The sequence below is a fragment of the Rutidosis leptorrhynchoides genome, chromosome 3 (assembly GCF_046630445.1).
Source record: "Rutidosis leptorrhynchoides isolate AG116_Rl617_1_P2 chromosome 3, CSIRO_AGI_Rlap_v1, whole genome shotgun sequence".
In the NCBI taxonomy this organism is placed as follows: Eukaryota; Viridiplantae; Streptophyta; class Magnoliopsida; order Asterales; family Asteraceae; genus Rutidosis; species Rutidosis leptorrhynchoides.
Window position 1 is genome coordinate 544,804,439 of NC_092335.1, and position 11,767 is coordinate 544,816,205.

Here is an 11,767-nt window from a genome sequence, read left to right on the forward strand (position 1 = left end):
ATTGTTAGTGTGTTGCCGAAAGGAACCAGGAGAGAACAAGAAAAAAACGTTCTATCTGCATGTTGTTACCCCATATCATTCGGGCCCAACTGGAACATTTATTATTTTGGCCCAATAGTAGAAGAAACTCTCGGCCCAAGGACATTTTAAATAAATGGTTGCTGTTGTATTTGACGAATAAAAAAAAGAATGTAACAAAGAAAATATGATGGCCAGCAAGGACTTCCATTTTATCGCACGCCTACTTTAACCCCTTAGGATTCATTTTATTTTATGGCCCTACAAGAATTCTATAACAATTTGATATCCTTTTCCCCTAATCTTGTTTTCTACAATTCAACAAACATGCATATTTAATATCAAGTGGTATCTCTTGTTGTTTGCAATTTGTCACGACAAGGTGTAAAAGAATTCGCTGGTTTCCCACTTGCATAAACTTGTCTTGGAGATGGATAAAGTAATGTATTTTTAATATTCAATACACTCTAATTAACAAAGCTTTACACTGGGACCCATATTATGTTTAAATAATCCTAGCTTTAGCTTGTTGTGGTTGCAAACTGATAACAGAAACAAGCGGGCAGTATGAAAACAAATGGGGCTCACGATGATGTTTGGTGTAGCTGTAAACAGAAAACAGAAGCATGGCCAATTGTTCTTGAGCAGAATAATGGTGTGGTTGTACATGGTGTTTGATTTAAAGGAAACAAGAAAACCAAAAGTGGAGCAGCAATGATGATCATCATCGTCATCAATAGTATTAAAGATTGGATCGAAGGAGGTGATTTGGGTTTCGTTTGAATAATAGCTAGAACAAGTGGGTCTTCCATAGTGTTTGAGTGTGATGATTTGTGGTGATGGTTCTGTTTATAGAAGTAGAAACCATGAGAAAAATAGTCGATGACTAATAGAAAAGAAGGAAACAAGGAAGTGGTTTTGTGATTTATGATTGATAATGGGACTTCTTTAGTTTTGTTTACAACTGAATTCGTTCAGCCATATATCAGATAAAGGTCGACATGTAATTGTATTAGGTACAACGAGTAAAATAAAAATTAGTTTAATATTTCCAATTGGTACTATTGATCTTTGATGTTAAACTGATTTTTGTTCCCATTGTAATTTGATTGGTACGAATTTATCAATCAACAATAGAAGGACAAAGACATAAAACAACCCTGATTTACTAAATCTTTATATACGGTTTTACATAATTGATTTTAAATAATAATGAATTAATATTTAATAATTATAATTATATTAATTATAATCAAAAATACTAATAATAAGAATCAAACTAATTTTAATAATAATAACACTATTAATAAAATTAATAATAATAATATGATGATATCAAAATAACGATTTTAATAATGATATTAACAATTAAACGATATTAATAATATTAGTATCAAAAATATTAATATTATTAAAGATAATAATAATACCAATATTGGTAATATTACAATTTATACATATCCAAATATATATATATATATATATATATATATATATATATATATATATATATATATATATATATATATATATATATATATATATATATATATATATATATATATATATATATATATATATATATATATATATATATATGTTTATATCTTACGTTAGAATTTATAATATTGTTAATACCAATATTTGGATTTATATTAACATTGTTACTAATAATGAATGTAATAATGATAACATTAATATAACATTTATATTTTAACTCGTAATTACATATAATATTAAAATTTATAAATTTTGTAATATCTAATACTTATATTATATATTATATGTGTACATCTAGTTACTATTTATATGTTTTACATATGTTTAACAAAATAATTATTAATAGAAGTCATTTATATATTATTTATCTTATGTAGATTGATAATAATATTATATATATATATATATTATATATATTCTTCTTAATTTACTTATTCTATTTATTATTTTACTTTTTAAATTTCAAATTGATTAAAGTGTATTTTATTAATTCAAAATATTATATATATATATATATATATATATATATATATATATATATATATATATATATATATATATATATATATATATATATATATATATATACTTATGTTTATATTTATATTTACATATTTATTTACAAACAAGTGTTCGTGAATCGTCGGGAATATTCAGAGGTCAAATAAATATATGAACATAGTTCCAAAGTTTTCGAGACTCAATATTACAGACTTTTCTTATCGTGTCGATATCATATAAAGATTAAGTTTAAATTTGATCGGAAATTTTCGGGTCGTCACAGTACCTACCCGTTAAAGAAATTCATCCCGAAATTTGAGTGTGGTGGTCATGGCTAACAATAAAAATGTTTTTCTAAAGAATATGAGTTGATAAATAGAGTTTTATCATCAATGAGTAATATGGATAAAACAATTCGATTACGCGAAGAGTATAAGTGAAACTATCACAAAAGATTGAGATAAGGTAATAGATATTCGTCTTTGCTTTTGACGTAGTCACGTTTGAATTCCAAAATTCAAGGGATTTAAAAGAAAATCTTGAAAATCTATAAGATCTGATTCTTCGAGATTTATGGAAATTAGGATCTCTTTAATTAAATGCGATGATATGTCCCGATTACTACATCTGATATATCCAGTATATATTTACCTTTTTCGTTCCATTTGTTTTCACCACTTCTATACTCAATTCCTAAATTCAAAGATTGTGAAAATGCTTAATCCAGTTCTGATTCTTGTTCTTATCCTCACTATCGCAACAATCATTCTCCTTTTCCAATTACCACCGGAGGAATCTGTTTTCTTCTACTTCGCCCTTGAGGTTATAATGTTTTTAATTCTCCCGTGTCTTTATGTTGCGTTAAACATTGATATACACGGTTTGTAATTTCCGTGTTGTTATTGGGCTTTATATTTTCTCTTATATTTTGGAGCTCCATGCTCTTGTTTTCTCTTCCCGATTCTAAATCAAGCGAATAATGGTTCAGAATTTTTGGATATAGAGTTTTGAATGATTATAATGTTCTAAGCAGGAAGGAACGTGATAGCACGATTTGATTTTCAAATTTATCAACATCACGGAAGGTAGAACCATCAAGAATACATTTTCTTGATATGTTCATAAGTTAAGTAGAATGATAGAGTTATGTAACATGGTTCATGATGACGTTATAATATGTGAATCATCACGTTCCATTAGAACTCAGCATGACTTACTGTAATATAATCACGTTGGCCAAGCGTCATTATATTATACCAACCCATGCTTCAATTTTCAACATTTCTCCACAATTCATTCATAATATATACTTAGATTTTACAGAAGTTTCCAATATAATGGAATACAGAAAACACGAAGAGGTAGATAATTTCGGATAAGAATATTTATGAAAATATCCTCAGAAATATCGAAGATATTTTTGATGATATTTTGGAATTTCTAAATTCGGAAGTTGATGAAGAAAAATTTTTCGCAAGATTTTAACATGACTTCGGAGCAAGATATTCTCTAAATATTTCATCGAATCCAGATTTATCTAGGTTCTTTGAATATAGGGTTTGGTCCTTGTATTTGTCCTTGATCTCCTTCATGGTTTGCTCAATCCGTTTTTCAGTATCAAATTTTCTATCGAGCGTTCCCAACACTCCCTTCTTTATCATCAAACTCTTGGCCATTTAGGCCATCTACAATTTTAATATTTCGTCTGCATTTTATGCAGCCATATCTGAATCGTCGGTTATCAATCCGAGGTGTTTTAAGGAGAATAGTGTTTTTAGATGATTAAACGCTGATGGTTGTATGGTGAAATATAAAAGGTTCTCCGATAACAATAAAAGAGCACGCATATATATCATGGTTATAATATGGTTGTTCCGAATGAAAAATCGAAGTTGCCTTGCTGAAGCTGTGACAAAATTGGCTATTTTGAAAAAAAAACTGCAAAGTTATTTTGGGTATTAATAACACTAAAGGAATTGACACAGCTATGTGTTAAACGTTACTCAGTTTTCGAGAGTTTATCAGGTGCATAACTACATGCATAAATCTTTCCTTCTGTAGATGAAATGCGGTTGGTTCATTCTCTCAATCGAGGTGTTTTCAAGAATCATGAAAGGTTTGAACGCAGATTGAAATCGTCAAGTTACAAATGAGGTTTAAGATAAAATCAAGTGGCAAACTTGAAGAATTGTTTAGCTTCATATGTTATAATCAATATTTTAATTCATTTTTAATTGTCCAATCTTAATAGTCCACAGTCGATAGTCCACAGTTAACAGTTCAATAATTCATATATAGTTTAATTTATAATATTCGAATTAATTAATACGTATTGTGACCCGTGTACATGTCTCAGACTCGATCACAACTCAAAGTATATATATTATTGTAGAATCAACCTCAATCCTGTATAGCTAACTCCCGCATTACCGCATATATAGTGTCTATGGTTATTCCAAATAATATATATACATGCGTCGATATGATATGTCAAAACCTTGTATACGTGTCCCGATATTTAAAGTGCGTAAAATAAATAACAGAAATTAAATGATGATAAATAAAATTGCAAAAATTAAAATTGCGATAAATAAAGTACGATAAATAAATTGCGATAAATAAAAGGTAATACGGAATTAACAGTTAGCTAGGAACAGTTAGCTAGGAACAGTTAGCGTGAATTCTTAACCAAATTCTTCTCATAGTTAGATTGTTTGTTTCTAATAAATTTTATTTTGTCCAATATTTTCTTCATTATGCCACTTGTTGGATTCTGATAAGTCAAAATCCAAATATGAAATTGAAGAAAATGGTTATTCTGCGGTGAACAGATTCGTATATCGGTGGGTGTAAGTAGGATAGTAAATGATCGTTGAATCAGATTCAAAGAATGTACAGTGTAACTTATTAATGTGGAATCTAAATATTTATCGGGTATTACCTACCCGTTAAAATATTTTCACCATTAACAGTTTGTACAATAAAACTTTTAATTACAATCTATATGAAAACATATATACATATATATTTTCTTCAGACGTAATCATGGGTTTAATGAGTCAATGTGATATTAAACTCATCAGATTTTCGGCTAGAACTAGAGTACATAATCTCTAAAACATTAGGGACTACATAATCGCCATGAAGAAGGAAGATAATTGATGTAGAACGATACGTAGAACGATGATTGTACTCGAGGTACTGAATGGGATGTTGAGGCATGGATTGTTGATGGTACTGGTGCTGTTACTGATGGTACTGTTGGTGCTGGTGATGTTGTTGAAGCTGGTAAATTTTGCACCATATTCTCTAAATTTATTACTCGAGCGCGAAGTTTGTTGACTTCTTCTATTATTCTGGGATGATTGTCGGTTGGAACGAGCTAATGAATTAGGTTTAAAATCTGAGATATTATGTAATCATGACGAGATATTCGAAAAATGAGGGTGAAAATGATATTTTGGACTGGTTCACCGGTAAGTGCTTCAGGTTCTTCGCCAAGAGGTGAATTTGATTGATGGAAAGGATCATCTTCTTTTTGTATCCAATTATTAAGTAGGCTACGAACCCATCAGATGAATTGGTTGATTCATTCTAGTGACACTGCTTTCGAAGCTTAGGTGAAACTCAATATCGGAATAGCTGTCAGAATCTGAGGAATTCGAACTGGTTGAGGGATTCATCTCGTACGATCAGATGAAGGATTTTTCGATAATAAATAGATTATAGGATGTAGATTAGTACCCTGCAATACATAATTTACATATGCATATATAATACTAAAATCCCATAAGTTACGGAGAAATCCACGGAAGCTGTCAGGCAAAGGTAACAATAACAGATACGCTAAGATATGAATTTATCTATACACAGTCTAAGCAATAGAGGCAGTAAGACATGTCTAGCCTTTAAGGATGATAAGCAAAACTTTTGACATGCAGACACGGTCGAAGTCCAGACTTACTAATGCATCTAAACAACTATCAGTTAGACACACTAATGCAAGACATGGTTCGCTAAGACCACCGCTCTGATACCAACTGAAATGACCCGTCCTAATCCATCCGGACGAAATCATCAACATCTGGTCCCATTGCGAGGTACTGACCTAAATGTTCCATGAATGACTCCAAGTAATATCTTTAAAATGAGTAAATGCATAGCGGAAGATTTCTTTCATACCTGAGAATAAAAATGCTTAAAAGTGTCAACTAAAAGGTTGGTGAGTTCATAAGTTTATCATAACAATCATTTCAATATATCAATAGACCACAAGATTTCCGTTTATAAATATATGTACACTCGCAAGTGTATAAAAGTAGTCTATAAGTTGTAGGAACCCGGTAACAAGCCTTAACGTTCATGTTTTACCCTCTGAAGTACACCAGATCAGGTGTGTTTAATATAACTTCGAAGTACTAAAGCATCCCATAGTCAGGATGGGGTTTGTCAGGCCCAATAGATCTATCTTTAGGATTCGCGTCTACCGTACATAGACAACTAGTTTAATGTTACCAAGCTAAGGGTATATTTCTGGTTTAAACCCACATAGATATAGTTTTAGTACTTGTGCCTATTTCGTAAAATATTTATAAAACAGCGCATGTATTCTCAGCCCAAATATATATATATATATATATATATATATATATATATATATATATATATATATATATATATATATAAAAGGGAGTAATGAAAATCACCATACTGTATTTTGTAGTAAAAATACATATGACGTCATTTAACAAGTGTAGGGTTGACCTCGGATTCATGAACCTATGTCATTTATACATATATTAACACATATAATGGTAATCGAACAAATTTATATATTATTAGTGATTTAATTGTTATTTTAATTAGGTGTTTCCTTAATAATCTAATTAGTTATATTCGTTAATATTTATTATAAAAGTATTAATATAGTTATGTTTTATGGAGTAAATATGATTTTATATATCTAATAGTTATTTGATAAAATAATATTGATACTATTAATAAATAAAAGGTTGTTTTATTTTACAATAATAATACTAATAATAGTTATTATGATAATAATATTGATACTAGTATTAATAATAATAATAATAATAATAATAATAATAATAATAAAGAAATAATAATAATAATAATAAGATTATACCTCACAAATTAGGATAATAAAAATATAGTGTCGTTGTCAAGGCTCGAACCCCCGACCTCCCGTTAACCCAACAACACACTAACCCTCCAAACTAATCAGATTTCCTGATCTAAATTTTATTTTTCTATATCTCTTATTCATCATCATCTTAGCATGCTCGATCACCCACATCTTTATGAAATCTCTTCATCATCCATTAATCATAGAATCATTTGCATCACAGTTTCATTTTATCATCATCTTGACTCGTTTAATCAACATCATAACATCTTAAAATCCTAATCATCTTTTATGATCATAACCTTATAAGATTATTACCATCACTTGGATTAAACATCATCATCAAAACCATAGTTCATCAACATATTACACTCATCATCAGCATATTCATAATATCATCATCAATAATTAAATGAGACATTGTTAGACCATTCCCATTCATGACGCCATCATGGGCATTTCCTCACCGCCACATCAGCTTTCTCTCTCATTCTTCCTCACCACTTCCTCCCATAACACTCTCATAACACACCATTGCCAACCATGACATACTCCTTCACCATTACATACCCCACAAAATAAATTAATAAATTAAGATACAAGTTGTATATGTTATGTGTACAAATAATTAATGCACAAAACTAGGAGAGAGATTATGCAATTCGTCCTCAGTCATGCGTAAATATGATTTGGTGCAGGGCGAAGATGGAGGGAAGAGTGAGGGCGGACATGAGGGCAAGGGAATGCCATTGGTGTCCTCGGAGGGCGGATGTGAGGGCGGCCTCATGACAGCACCGATGGGAATGGTCTTAGTGTGTTGCCGAAAAGAACCAGGAGAGAACAAGAAAAAAAAAATGTTGTATCTGCATGTTATTACCCCATATCATTCGGGCCCAACTGGAACATTTATTATTTTGGCCCAATAGTAGAAGAGACTCTCGGCCCAAGGACATTTTAAATAAATGGTTGCTGTTGTATTTGACGAAGAAAAAAAGAATGTAACAAAGAAAATACGATGGCCAGCAAGGACTTCCATTTTATCGCACGCCTACTTTAACCCCTTAGGATTCATTTTATTTTATGGCCCTACAAGAATTCTATAACAATTTGATATCCTTTTCCCCTAATCTTGTTTTCTACAATTCAACAAACATGCATATTTAATATCAAGTGGTATCTCTTGTTGTTTGCAATTTGTCACGACAAGGTGTAAAAGAATTCGCTGGTTTCCCACTTGCATAAACTTGTCTTGGAGATGGATAAAGTAATGTATTTTTAATATTCAATACACTCTAATTAACAAAGCTTTACACTAGTACCCATATTATGTTTAAATAATCCTAGCTTTAGCTTGTTGTGGTTGCAAACTGAAAACAGAAACAAGCGGGCAGTATGAAAACAAATGGGGCTCACAATGATGTTTGGTGTAGCTGTAAACAGAAAACAGAAGCATGGCCAATTGTTCTCGAGCAGAATAATGGTGTGGTTGTACATGGTGTTTGATTTAAAGGAAACAAGAAAACCAAAAGTGGAGAAGCAGTGATGATCATCATCGTCATCAATAGTATTAAAGATTGGATCGAAGAAGGTGATTTGGGTTTCGTTTGAATAATAGCTAGAACAAGTGGGTCTTCCATAGTGTTCGAGTGTGATGATTTGTGGTGATGGTTCTGTTTATAGAAGTAGAAACCATGAGAAAAATAGTCGATGACTAATAGGAAAGAAGGAAACAAGGAAGTGGTTTTGTGATTTATGATTGATAATGGGACTTCTTTAGTTTTGTTTACAACTGAATTCGTTCAGCCATATATCAGATAAAGGTCGACATGTAATTGTATTAGGTACAACGAGTAAAATAAAAATTAGTTTAATATTTCCAATTGGTACTATTGATCTTTGATGTTAAACTGATTTTTGTTCGCATTGTAATTTGATTGGTACGAATTTATCAATCAACAATAGAAGGACAAAGACATAAAATAAACCTGATTTACTAAATCTTTATATACGATTTTACATAATTGATTTTAAAAATAATGAATTAATATTTAATAATTATAATTATATTAATTATAATCAAAAATACTAATAATAAGAATCAAACTAATTTTAATAATAATAACACTATTAATAAAATTAATAATAATAATATGATGATATCAAAATAACGATTTTAATAATGGTATTAACAATTAAATGATATTAATAATATTAGTATCAAAAATATTAATATTATTAAAGATAATAATAATACCAATATTGGTAATATTACAATTTATACATATCCGAATATATATATATATATATATATATATATATATATATATATATATATATATATATATATATATATATATATATATATATATATATATATATATATGTTTATATCTTACGTTAGAATTTATAATATTGTTAATACCAATATTTGGATTTATATTAACATTGTTACTAATAATGAATGTAATAATAATAACATTAATATAACATTTATATTTTAACTCGTAATTACATATAATATTAAAATTTATAAATTTTGTAATATCTAATACTTATATTATATATTATATGTGTACATCTAGTTACTATTTATATGTTTTACATATGTTTAATAAAATAATTATTAATAGAAGTCATTTATATATTATTTATCTTATGTAGATTGATAATAATATTATATATATATATATATATATATATATATATATATATATATATATATATATTTTATATATTCATCTTAATTTACTTATTCTGTTTATTATTTTACTTTTTAAATTTCAAATTGATTAAAGTGTATTTTATTAATTCAAAATATTATATATATATATATATATATATATATATATATATATATATATATATATATATATATATATATATATATATATATATATATATATATATATATATACTTATGTTTATATTTATATTTACATATTTATTTACAAACAAGTGTTCGTGAATCGTCGGGAATATTCAAAGGTCAAATAAATATATGAACATAGTTCCAAAGTTTTCGAGACTCAATATTACAGACTTTGCTTATCATGTCGAGATAATATAAAGATTAAGTTTAAATTAGATCGGAAATTTGCGGGTCGTCACAGCAAGAGTTGATCAAAGATTACGATTGTGAAATTAAATACCATCCGGGTAAGGCAAATGTGGTTGCAGATGCGCTAAGTCGTAAAAAGTCAAGTGAAAATGTGAAATTTCTTCAGATTTGATTAACAGCTTAAGAACCATTCAGGCATGTGCTTTAGAGGACGAACATATTAAATCTGAACAAATGACCAAACGAAAAGTGGACTTAATTGATGACTCACGTGGACTAAAGACCTTAAACAATCGTGTTTGGGTGCCTAAGCTTGGAGATTTGAGGGATTTAATCGTGACGGAAGCTCACAAATCTAGATTGACAGTACATTCGGGTAGTAATAAGATGTATCATGATTTGAAAATAGTGTATTGGTGGCCAACAATGAAATCAGATATCGCCCGTTATGTCGAAAAGTATCATATATGTGCTCAAGTGAAGGCAGAACATCAGAAACCTTAGGGTTCATTACGTCAGTTACAGATTCCAGAGTGGAAATGGGAACATATAACGATGGATTTTGTGACCAAATTACCTCGAACTCAGAAAAGACATGATATGATTTGGGTAATAGTGGATCGTCTAACTAAAAGTGCTCATTTTCTTGCTACTCGTGAGACAGCTTCGTTAAGTGAGTTAGCCGAATTGTATGTGAAAGAAATAGTTAGTCATCATGGTGTACCGTTGTCGATCATTTCAGACAGAGATTCCAGATTTGTGTCAAATTTTTGGAATAGTCTTCAACAGAATCTGGGTACACGTGTGAATTTAAGTACAGCTTATCATCCTCAGACAGGCGGACAGAGTGAAAGAACGATACAGACTTTGGAGGATATGTTAAGGGCTTATGTGTTAGAATACGGTGGTTCGTGGGATACACATTTGCTGTTGGTCGAATTCGCGTATAATAATTCATATCATTCGAGTATAGGGATGTCGCCCTATGAAATGTTATACGGTCGTCGTTGCAGAACTCCTACTTGTTGGTTAGAAGCCGGGGAGAAACAGTTTGCAGGTCCCGAAATTGTTCAAATGACAGCCGAAAAAGTTGCAATTGCGAGAGAAAAGTTGAAAGCCGATCGAGAGAGGCAGAAAATGTATGCTGATCCTTGTAGACGTCTGGTAACCTTTAATGTGGGTGAACGAGTGTATCTGAAAGTTTCGCCATGGAAAGGGGTTATCATATTCGGTAAACGTGGTAAGTTAGCACCGAGATTTATTGGTCCGTTTCCGATCAGTGAAGTGTTGAATGATCGGACTGTGGTGTTAGATCTTCCGTCAGAGTTAGTCGGTATTCATAATACATTCAACGTGTGTTATCTTCGTAAGTGTAAAGTCGACGATGAAACACAACTTCTTCCTTTAGAAGATTTAAGGGTCGATTTGAATAAGAAATTGGTCGAAGAGTCGGTCCGTGTGGTTGACCAAAAGGTGACTAAGCTGAGAAAGAAAGAGATTTTGATGGTGTTGATTGAGTGGAAACACAGTTTGTGTTCTAACTT